The sequence below is a fragment of the Spermophilus citellus genome, assembly GCF_964194105.1.
Source record: "Spermophilus citellus genome assembly, chromosome: 2".
Classification (NCBI taxonomy): Eukaryota; Metazoa; Chordata; class Mammalia; order Rodentia; family Sciuridae; genus Spermophilus; species Spermophilus citellus.
In genome coordinates, this window is record NC_138183.1 from 154,204,178 (window position 1) to 154,215,602 (window position 11,425).

Here is an 11,425-nt window from a genome sequence, read left to right on the forward strand (position 1 = left end):
TATTTTCCTTCTTACTGTATCCCTTTCTTGGTTTTCCCACTCTGTACTGAGCTGATTTATAGGCCAGAGTCGTCCCCAGGGCTGGGCAGAAAAATAGCAAGGAGACAGATTAATGATCCCCTCAGCATTGCTCAGGAAAATGCCGGCACAGGAGCGAGACGGTGGCCCAGAAGAAGCTGAAAAAGCCCACATCCATCTCCGAGCACAGCCATACAGAGCATGCGCGTACTCACCTGGGCCTCCCTAGTGTTTGGGCCCAGGAGAACAGATTTGGGATGGCTCCAGCCATCTACTCCAACTACTGTTATCCTTTTCTTAAAGGAGGACCTAAAGGAACTGCAAGATGAGGGCAGAAAAAAAGGGCTAGCATGTAGGGATTCCCTAGAGAATTAAACCCCAAAGTTGACATTGATTAAAGTTTCCAGGTGAAACACCCGTTCTCCATTGCTCTGCCACCAGAAGCACAACACACCAGTAAATCCACACCCATCTTCCTTCACATCTTTGCACACACACACACACACACACACACACACCTGCACTCATATTTTTCTATGCATGTATTTTCATGCAAAACTATGGTTCTTGGACTCGGCCCCTCCCTGGCTTCCACACAAGGGCTCTGTGTGTTGAAAGTACTAGGGCGGGGAAAAAAAGAAAGACTAAAACCTTTGCAGCTCTGGGTCCCCAGCACAAGGTCCCAACTCCCTCCAAAGCCCTGGTGGGCTTGGATGGCTCCCCTCCTTCCTCCTTTTCTAATTATGACAGGCCCCGGGGGGGGGGGGGGGCAAGCAAAGAGAGGGAAAGGCTGAGTGAAGACTGCCAGTGGGAAAGGAGGGCAGGGAAAGGAGGGGGAGGGGGAGGCAGCTGCAACAGACACTTTGTTCTGGGGAGAAACAAGTGCGTGGCCAGACATGCGGCAGGCCACTTAACGAGTGGTCACACCTCAGAGGGGCAAACCCAGGAGAATTCCACAGCCACGCTGCTTTAGTCAGCTTTTTTGCTGCTGTGAGTAAGGGAACTAACCAGAATAATTTTAGGGGAGGAAAAGTTTATTTGAGGGCTCAGGGTTCAGAGTTTTGGTCCATAGACAGCAGGCTCCATTCCTTGGGGATCGAGGGAGGCAGAATATCATGGCGGAAGCATGTGGCAGAGGGAGGCAGCTCACAAGACCATCAGGAAGCAGAGACAGAGGGAGAGGTCTGCACTTGCCAGATACAAATATGTGCCCCAAAGCCATAACAATTCCCACCTCCTCCAGCCACACCCTATCACTACAGTTACCACTCAGCTAAGCCCATCAGGGACTAATTCACTGATTAGGTTAAGGCTATAACCCAATCATTTCACCTCCAAACCTTTTTGCATTGTCTTACACGTGAGCTTGTGGGGCACACCTCCCATCTAAACCATAACACATGCCCAATCGGGACCCATGCACTGGAAAGGGAAAGACCCCTGAGATCTGGGTATCAGTAGTAGGCTGACTTGTCTACATTTTACAACCAGGTGCAATGTCACTTATTCCCTCTCTGAAGCCCAGAGATAATAAGGGGTTTTGACAATACTTTATGTGAAGGGGAGCCTAGCTTTTTAGAATCACTTGACTCAAGCCACAGGTCCCTAGCCCAGTGCATACTTTAGTGCTTTGCATTTTAGAGAAGGACTGGCTTCCCCTTCCATCTTGGGAGTAGGATACATTAATAATAACCTCTCACAAGTGGGCAAACAGAGATGTACAAAACTAATTCACAGGCATTTGATTTAATTCAGCACATTTTTATTGCAGGTCCCAGTACATGGCAGGCACTATGTCGAGTGCAGGGGAAGAAGGGATGGATAAATCCAATCCTGGCCTAACGGAGCTCATGGTCAAGTAGAGGAGGCTAAGCAGAGGGTGATAAGACCTTGTTATTTCATGCATGATTCTAAGAACCCTGTTAGGGAAAGGACCATGGGAAGGAGGAAACCTTCTGCTTACTTGTCAGCTAAAAAGAGAAGGATAATCCTGGGCCGAGGAATTCTCCATGACATCTATTTCCATCTTTCTCAGCAGCTCTTGGTAATCCAGTTCCCCAGGCCTCTTCTCCTCCCCAAGACATAGAATTAAGTTAAAATGTCAGCTCCTCTCCAGACAGTAGAATTTCTTCTCTTCCTAGATCTGTTTTGTTGTGGTCATAAAGACTGCCTGGCCAAAGATTTGGAAATAGCAACTATTCCAATTATGTAAAATGTGATTAAAAGAAGTGTCATGGCCCTTCACATGCCCCTTTCACTTAATTCTTGCCTTGCAACCCTTGCTTGGGCTGACAAGCATAATAGATCTACTTGATACATCTTGTGCTAAAATAAAATGTCTAGTCAAAAGTGCTTAGAATCCCCCTAGGCTGGCTGGCTAATGATGTCATTACTCCACAGGGCCTGGCGTTATTTTTAGGATGGCCATTTCCTCCCACATTAAGGCTCATTAGGATTTTTTTTTTTTTTTCTGTGTAGTACTCTACCCACACAATAGAGGTCATACACAGAGAGGAGGCCTGGTCTGGGCCTGGGCATCTCACTCACCATTCTGCAGAACTGAGTTCTAACTAAGGTCACTGAAACATGAAGGAAGCTTTTCTTGAATGATAGGAGATCAGACCAAAGTCAAAGGCTGTCCAGACCATGTTCATGTCCATATAGCTGGTTTGCCGATATGGCAATGGCCAGCTTTATGTTATACACACCCCATTTACCGCTTGTCCCTTCCTACCTCTTAACCATTAGCCAGCTTAAGACATTTCCAGTCTGGCTCAAACCATTAGCCTAAAATAGCCTTGTAGATAAGGCTATTTTATAATCTGTCCTTTGGATTCCAGAGTTAGGCAACCTCTACCACACATGGACAAAGACGGATCTATTTTTACCCCCAGCATAGATTTTATAATTTGGTTATTGGTAGATCAATATTCAGATCCTAGGGTTGCCATTTACTTCCTGTGTAACCTCGGTAAGTTTCTTAATATCTCTGGGCCTTATTTTCTTCATTATTAAAAGGAAAACAATAATACCAGCCACACAGGACTGTAGAGAATAAATATGAAAATATATGTAAAACATTTAGTGACCCTGGCAACAAGGAAAATGATTATTAAAGGCAACTGTTATTATTTATCATCATCTCTATTATTATTATAAATCAACGAGGTACAATTTTGAAGTCCAAAAAGCTCTGAATACTAAGATTTTCATAACTCATCTGGCAGCAAAACCTGACCCGACCTGAATTTCTTTGTAGACTTCATTTATCCCACTTAAGATGAATATTTGCTGCAGAAATCTGAATGTTGTTGTTTTTTTTTTTTTTTTTGCTTACAAGTTGAGGCCCCAGACTCTGCTGGGGGTATTATATAATATACAATAACTGCACCTTATTACTTTTCCAACATCTGAAAACTTCTGAGATCTGAAACACATCTGGCCTCCAAGGAGTTGATAAGGGATTATGATCAGCATTGTTCTCCCAACCAGACAAATCTCACCATGCAAGGTCTAAGCCACCATTCTTCCTTACTACCTAGACAAATACAAAAAGTGTTCATTTCCTCCTGGCCATAAGGAACCAGTCAGTTCCCTGACAAATCACATGGAAACCTCAGGCCCCCAAATCACCCCATTTTTCTACAGAGACCAAATCTGTTACTGAAAATAGATTTTCAATGATGACCAATCTGATTTCTGCTTCTACACACATACACACACACACACACACACACACACACACACACACCAGTACTGGGGATTGAGCCCGGGAACACTTTAACATTTACCACTATGCTATTTTCCAGTCCCCTTTATTTATTTATTTATATATCTTTTTTTTTTTTTTTTTTTTTTTTTTTTTTGAGAAAGGGTCTCTAGAAGTTGTTTAGGGCCTTGCTAAGTTGCTGAGGCTGGTCTTGAGCTTGCAATTTTCCTACCTTGGCCTCCCAAGTCTCTGGGGTTACAGGCATGTGCCACATTACCTGACTCCTTTCTATATTATCTGGAGACAGAGTCAAATTGGCCTCAGACAGAATCAGGCTGGCCTCAAACTTGCAATCTTCCTACCTGGGCCTCTAGAATTGCTGGGGTTACAGGCCTGTGCCACTGTACCTGGCAGGGTTGGGTTCTTTCTGAAGATTATTATGCTTCCAAATAAGTAACACTTCCATTTACTAAGAACCTACTGTGTGCCGTGCTCTTTACACTCACCCTAAACCTCATCACAATCGTGAAAAGTGTATTATTATCCTCACTTTACAGATTTGTAAATGAGGGGAACTGTAACATTCCAATCTAATTTCAAAACCACTGCCTTTCCCTCTACAGCATTGCTTACTACCTCTCAGAAACCACAAAGAGGAACAAAAAAAGAAAGCATATTTTAAATTTGTTTTAGTCCCATTGAGTGTGTGGCACTATTTCTTTTAAGACCCAGGCCCTTACCCCAGGATCCATTTGTTGTAAGTCTGGAAAACAACACCTTTGTCAGGTGCACTCTCCAAGTACTGGTGCTCTCAGAAATTGACATTGACCTGTGTCCTCCAGCCCCGCTTCCTTTAATCCTTCCTCAAACTCTTATGATGCAATTTGCAAAGAGTTTTAGGTCAGTGGTGGTGGCAGTGGAGGTGGTTGTGTTTTGGTAGTCGTGTTTTGTAGCTGTGCACCTGGTTTGGTCTAATGAGATCATCTAAGCATGAAGGCCATGAAAGGAGATCTGGTCACCTTGGCCCTGAACCCTCTGGTGAGTGTTCAGAGTTATGCTCCTCCAGCACACAGCATGCTAAGCCAGGCACAAGGCTCTATCCATGACAACCCACCTTCCCTGGAGCCAAAAGTAAAATAAAAGGCAGCAAAAAAGATTAAAAAGCAAGCGTCCAAAACCAGAAAGAGCGGTTCACCCTCCCTCGCCACACGTTACGAGACAAAGACCATGAAGTAAAGGTGTCATGCAACCTGCAGATTAATCTACACTATGCAGAAGTGGTCCAAGTCCTCCTTTCTCCCATAATAGGATGCCCAGGAAGCCTCACAATGAATGCTTCCATCAACAAGATAGCAAGAACTCTGCCGGGCTGGCGGTGCATTGTTTATCAGCTACCTAGGGCTTTGGATTATGAAAAGATGTCTGAAAGAGACTTTGTTATCTCACTGTACTTCTGCAAGTCATCACTCAGATCTGTGGGCAGCACTGCTCCTCTTAGAATTCCTAACTTTTGATTTGAGGATGTGATTGTTCCTTAGACTGACAACAGTAGGCTTGAAACCCGAGGGGAGCTGCTGGGCCTGCAAAATGGAGGTGCAGCTGGGACTTCTGACAGGCGTGGTAAATTCCAGGCAGACTGCCAGGTGGCATGGCTGTCAGTGATCCATGAGGTCACCAAGGTATGAATCAACGTTGGTGGCATCCATGGTTGCATCCATAATATAGACGGTTCATGTAGCATGTCACAGGCCAATGAGAAAGTGACTCGTCTTGGAGGCTTTCTCTCTCTCTCTCTCTCTCTCTCTCTCTCTCTCTCTCTCTCTCTCTCTTTTTAATCCCAATAGCAGAGAAAGCAATCTTCCAAGAAATGGAGAGTATGAAACAGAGAGCCCTATCCAGGTGGAATACTCCTGCAGTTCTGAAATGTGGCTATGGAAGTGACTTACATTATTTCCTCTGTGATCCAAATTTTAATGATTTATTTATATACATAATTTATATATGCATTATGTGTGTGTGTGTGTGTGTGTATAAATTCTCATCTCTTCTTGACCATAGATATCTAAGGCCTTTCCTCTTCAGTCACTACTGACAGACAAGATCAAAGCTAAAAGAGACCTTAGAGATTTTTCTCTTTAATACCCGCATATTACAGATGGGAAAACTGAGGACCAGAGAGAGAGGAAGTGAATATCCAAGGTCACAGAGTACAGGGTGAGAAAACAAGATGGAAGTCATCTCTCCTAATTCTCGGGCTAGTACTTTGCTTACCACCTTTTGCTCAGGGAAAAGTCCCCAGATTCTTCTAATCCTGCGAAAGGAACATATACACAAAGAGTTTGTAACTTCAAGTCAAAATATGCTCTAGAATGCTCTAGACAATAGCTACACAGACAGCTCAACACCAACAAAACCAGGTGCTGTGGAGTGAACAGGTATGATGGTAATAGACACATCCACACAATATGTTTTTCATGGGTAAATGAGAGGATATAAAATATATATCATAGAAGATGGCGTTCACCTCACATTTATATATTCTGAAGCAATCGGATTCTCTTAGCATTATAGTCTCTGTATGACTGAAGTCGTGACTCTCTGAATAGCTTCAAGTTGGCTCCAAATTTTTCATAATTACAATTGAGGGAATGCCACCCTCTCTGTCCACTACCACAAACACACATCCATCAAAGGATGATTTCTAAAGACAAGTCTGTATATTTAAAACACTGGTAAACTAATGAAGAATTTGTCCCATTGTGTCCCGCCACCTAACTCCTAGCTGGTCACCATTTTGCTTTGCTCTCCTTCCCAGAGGACTTCCTCTTCTTTCCTGCCAGAACTTTATTCACACATTCAAATCACTCAATATTTTCAGAGCCCTGTGTGGAGCACAGTCAGTGCTGAACACCAGAGGAGAATTCCTTGAGGGTCACACATACCCCTCAACTCAGGTAGGAGGGGGGCCAGCTCCACCATTCATTCTATTGGGGTCTTTGGCAGTAGTGGCAGCAGATCCCTCCTAGGACATCCCTCTTCACGTCTGGCACTGAGGAAGGCAGAGTTAGACTGACAACAACACTAACAAAGATTAATTCCTGTGTCTGATGAGAGTTAATTTCTCTGATTAGAGGACTTGCAAAGATGTGCAGTGACTAATTCTTGACTGGAAATATTCAAATGGCGTACAGGCCAGGCAAAGAGCCCGAGTCACGCACCAGAGGCTTACAGAAGACTTCTGTGATGACACAAACAGTGTGAGTCAAACAAATGTGTGCAGTAAATACAACGAGGCAGGGCAGCTCTAGTTGCCTAAGTAGGTATGGATTTATCTATTTCATCCCATTTACTTACTTTTTTATTATTTATTTCTCTTTACAGAGCTTCTTGGAAAGTCTTTGTGAAAGCTCCTGCATTCAGGAAGATGCGATGAGAGGTGAGGAGAGCCCTTTCCCCTGAAGAAACATCTGATCTGAGGGACACTGATGGCTAACAGGGCTGCTGTGCTGGTCCCTCCACTAATCCTCCAGAAATTTGCTTTGGATTATGAAACAGGAAGCAGTTGATGGAAAAAAAAGGACAATCTACTTTGAGATTGCTACCTGACAAAGGTCATGTGCACATGAGTAGGGCAGGTGGAAGAGACCATCTGTCTAAAAGCCATTGACATCCAGGATGACAGCCTCTCTGGGCTCTGTGGTCAGAGGGGAAACAGAGTTAGTCAGGGGAAGGTGTGCGAGCTTGGACAGCAGATTGATTTGGCTTTGAATTCTGGCTCTATCACTTATATCTCTGTAAATCTGGACAAGGCATGCAACCCCCGAGAAGCTCAGTTGCCTCACCTGAAAAGTGAAGATCATTCCCATCTACACTGAATCCTTGACATATGCAACTTATAAAATAGCCTGGCAGCAAGGGGCCCTCCCTCCCCCATGCCACTCATCACCTTCACAACCTAACAAGGAGAATGTGGTCCTGGGGCTTCTCCCTGTGGAGGCCTGGAAGGCTGTGGAGTCTCCTCCTCGTAGAAGGAGAGGAGGAAGAAGGGATGAAGAGAGGTGCCACCTTTCCTCTTCTCTCATACCATCCCACCCCTTTCCTTCCCAACCCCCTCTTTGCCCTACCTGTCATTCATCCATCTCATAAGCTTATATTCTGCATTCACCAAGGCTGAGAGCCATCCATAATGTGATGCTCCGGCTCCTTTTAGCAGATGACCCCTTCCAAACACATTTATCAACTCCATAAACATTTGTTGAGTCTATTTTGTGCTGGCTACCACACCAGGCTCCCAAGGAGGAGAAGACAAGGTCTCTCTCTTGAGGAGCTCACAGTCTCTCAATGGAAATGAAGACCCCTTTGGTCCCAGGCAGTTTGTTCCTTGGGGCCTGGGATAGGAGTGCCCTGTGCTCCCCTCCTCTGAACTGGGCTAGTACAGATGTAAAGCTGCAGTCAGCACACTGCTAATGGGGCTTTGAAAGTCTCTGCTTTATTAAGGCAGCCGGGAAAGCCGATTTCAGCTGCAAATGCCTTCATTGCCTCCCCAGCAGAAATGGCTAATACCTGCTTTCTGGGACGTGCTCATCAAGAGGAGACTCTCAAAGCCCCATTAGCACTGTGCTGACGCTGGCTGTACATCCTGAAAGGGCAAAGTCCAGCCGCGTGAAAGGAATCCAGTCTATTTGTCAACACCAGAATGAGTCAGAGCTCCCCCACCCCCCCCTCCTTCCAGCACCCCCCCCTCCTTTTCCTTCCCCCCCCATCTGGTCCATGGGGGGCCTGAGGAATTACAATTTCTCAGCAGGGGCTCAGCAGTCTGTAGCCCACACTCTCCCCAACTCCTTCCTCAGAACACCCTCCCTTCTCTTTGCCAGTCTCCATTTCTCCTCCAATCCTGCAGAAGTCTGAAAAGCCCGCCTGGAAGTAAATACCAAGCACTTCCCCACTCTGCCTCACCAGACCTCACCTGGAGACACGGAGCTCTGCAGTCACTAACCTTCAGTGGCTGCCTAGTCTCCTACAATCTTCAAGTTGGAAGGAGAATTAAAGGTCTTCAGGCCCAATGTGCTACCCATTAGAGGAATTGCTCCCTCCGTGGCCAGGGGGTCTCCTGGGAGTAGGATGACTATCACCAGAGAACCCTTGGTGGCAGACAGAATTGTGGAACTTTGCTATTGCACTTTGGGCTAAAAGGAAGAGCTGTCATCTCTGTCTGGTGATGCTGTAAATAAATAACGAGCTGATTGATTGTCCCTCCTGAGATTTTTACCAGCCAGCTACCCCCCATCCTTGGCTTCATAGGACTTCATCTAGCCTTCTGCAATGACTTAGTCTCACCATAAAAGGATGCTCCGTGCTAAGAAATACTGGCCTGGTGTCTCCTTGGGGTCCCCCAAGAAGAAAGGACAGGACAGGAAATGAGATTCTTTCAACTTTGTTTACTGTCTCATTATTCAATAGACAGGAAGGGTGAAGTGGACCAAGAATCAGGTGTCATTAGAGAGTCTAGCAACAAAAATAATATTTGAGCAACAGTGAGAAAGTGCTGATATGCTGCAGGCATGTGCTAGCCCCTGGGTATACAAGGCTGAATAATAAATTTGGCCCCTTACATTGAAGACTCATGGCTTAGTGGGTGAAGGCAGAAATAAATTGGAATTGCATGTAGCCTGAAACATGCTTTCTTAGCCATCAGAACAAATGGCTTTGTTTTATTCCTGTTCTTATTTGATGTTGCTATGGCATTTCCCATTGTTAACCACTACCCCTTTCTCGAAATTCTCTACTTATTTGGCTTCTAATCTCATTTTCTCCTGGGTCATCTTTACTTCAGAAACTACTCTTTAGTCTCCTTCATTATGCCCACTTCCTCTTTCTACCCCTTAAAAATTGGTATTCCCTAAAGAATTCATTTCTTCCCTCTTTGCCACTCAATCTGTAGTTTACATTCTCCCTGGAAAATATCTTTTGCTCCTCCTAGGTCTTTTTTTTTTTTTTTTTTAATGATTACACAGATGAACCTTATTCTAATAAGCTATATGTTTTTCCTAGATATTTAGCACATTCCCAATGTGATCAGTGGAAGACAAATAAAATTATTTGGGTGGGTCTAGAGTCTACTTTCAAGCCACAAAATATTTTAAAAGATCACCACAAAAAATTGAGACTAGCCTGGGCTGAAGCATTAAGGGCCCCTGGGATCCCTTGTGTCACTCACTGAATGTACCTCCTCTAGCCAACTATAGGACCGGGGCGACATTCCAGATCCAGAACTATGTGATTCACACAGTGAGCATGAGGTTTCACTGGTTGGATGTGCAGGATCTGTGTCTTCCATGGTTTCCCATGCACTTGCTGAGAAGAGCAGCAATTTGAGTTTCTGCCGATTCTGCCCACCTTTGCCACTCTGTGAAAGCAGTTTCCTCCTAAAATCTCTGGTTAGTTCCATTTTCCCATTCATTGGTGATAATTTTCTGAGGATAAGGCCAATGTCCTTTCTCCATTTTGGATGCTTCCAGGAGGCTGGAGATTCTTTCCTGGGAAAGGTTCCACATTTTGATGGACATGCAAAAATGCCCCCAATATCCCATCGTTAACACCTGGCAGGCAATGGTCCAGACTTATTCTGAACTGGGAACCAGACCCAGGTTCACCCTATCTGTAGTGTTGGAGAGCTTCAGTTTCCTGTTATCCCCAAAGTGTATTTGGCACCAATCTGCTACTCTGTTCATCTCCAGATTATTTCTCAGAGTGACTACAGCATGGGGGTTCCACTCACAGGTGTAGACAAAAGCAGCACCAGCATGAACTAGGAAGGGCAATGTAAAATAACCAATCCCTGCATAGCGATCCACCAGCACTTGTCCAGCATAGGGCAGTGATGCAACTCGCAGCTTCTCAGTGATGTTTTCAAAGGAGAACATGCACTATCCGCATGCCCTACCCAGCCATGGTCGCCATGCAGCAGAGTCTCTGTAGGAAATACCCACCCTCATTTGCTCCTAGGTCTTTATCACACCTAAATACCAGCAACTCCCAAGTCCCTATCTTCTACCCAGAGTTTTCTCAACACCTCCAAGAACATATATTTGTTGAATAATATTTCATTAAAATACTATGTGCCAATAGTATTCTAAGTACTTTACAAACATTATCTCATTTTATTCTCCTAACAACATAACAGCCCTATGAAGTGGGTACTATTATTATGCTTATCTGAAAAATGAGGAACCAGGGCATAGAGACATAAGTAAGTTGTCTAAGATCGTGCAGTTTGTGAACACTGAGGCTGAGTTCCAAACACACTCTTAAGGGTACCATGCCATGCAATCTCTCCACCTCGCTACCACAGTATGGTAAATATGAACTCAGTGTCTTCTCAAGTCTACTCTTCTATTTGTATAAGTCATCCTTCTCCCTTTGTTAATGGCATCATTGTCTACTCAGTCCCAAAGAAAGAAACTTGCTGCCTGGAAAAAAATATTCAGTGAAGTCTTCTGAATTGAATTGAATTGAATTGAATTGAACTGAACTGTTCTAAGCTGAATTGAATTGAAGCGTAAAAGGTGCTCAGTATGAGAACTTCCACTGGAGAACTTGGGAAGATTTTTGAAAAGAAGTGACATTAAAGATGAGCAGGATATAGCACATTACAGAGAGCATTGCAATTTCATACTTAGATTTTACAAATGATGAGTC

The 11,425-nt window shown here is 44.4% G+C and overlaps 1 pseudogene across 1 annotated transcript; it reads right to left on the reverse strand.

Moving 5' to 3' along the window:
• Window positions 1–9,958: 9,958 nt before the first annotated feature.
• LOC308642008 (tRNA wybutosine-synthesizing protein 2 homolog) lies at window positions 9,959–10,650 on the reverse strand (annotated as a pseudogene). The gene has a single exon. The product of its transcript is annotated as a tRNA wybutosine-synthesizing protein 2 homolog (transcript).
• Window positions 10,651–11,425: the final 775 nt, after the last annotated feature.